Genomic DNA, 532 nt, shown 5'->3' on the forward strand with positions numbered 1-532 from the left:
CACCACGCCTGGCTAGTTTTTTGTATTTTTAGTAGAGATGGGGTTTCACTGTAGTCTCGATCTCCTGACCTTGTGATCCACCCGCCTCGGCCTCCCAAAGTGCTGGGATTACAGGCGTGAGCCACCGCGCTCGGCCCTGGGAAAGTTTTTCTATCACCAGGAATAGATGATCTCTTCTCCAGTGACCTCTGTCATGCTGTCATGCATTACATCCTTAGATGTAATGCTTGGCACAGTGGCAGCCATCTTGTGGCTACGAGAGGCGCCAGCCTGAGGCCAAGGCTGAAGGTAACAGAACAGAGAGCAGCAAAGTGCCTGGTTCTTCAAAGATGTCCGTGAGTCCCTGAAATGGCCAGTTCTGGAGCTGCCCAGTTTCCAGGTTTCTTATCACTTGAAGCCAAAAGCAGTCTAATTTTTACCTTCCCTGATGTGGCTCTCCTCACCCCACACCTCCCCCGACATTCCCTCCCACTCAGGTTCTTCAGAGTATGTGTCTCTACTGGAAACTACTTTATTTTTCATTTAACAAATA

Source organism: Rhinopithecus bieti, unplaced genomic scaffold, assembly GCF_001698545.2.
Source record: "Rhinopithecus bieti isolate Rb0 unplaced genomic scaffold, ASM169854v2 scaffold_39746, whole genome shotgun sequence".
Lineage (NCBI taxonomy): Eukaryota > Metazoa > Chordata > Mammalia > Primates > Cercopithecidae > Rhinopithecus > Rhinopithecus bieti.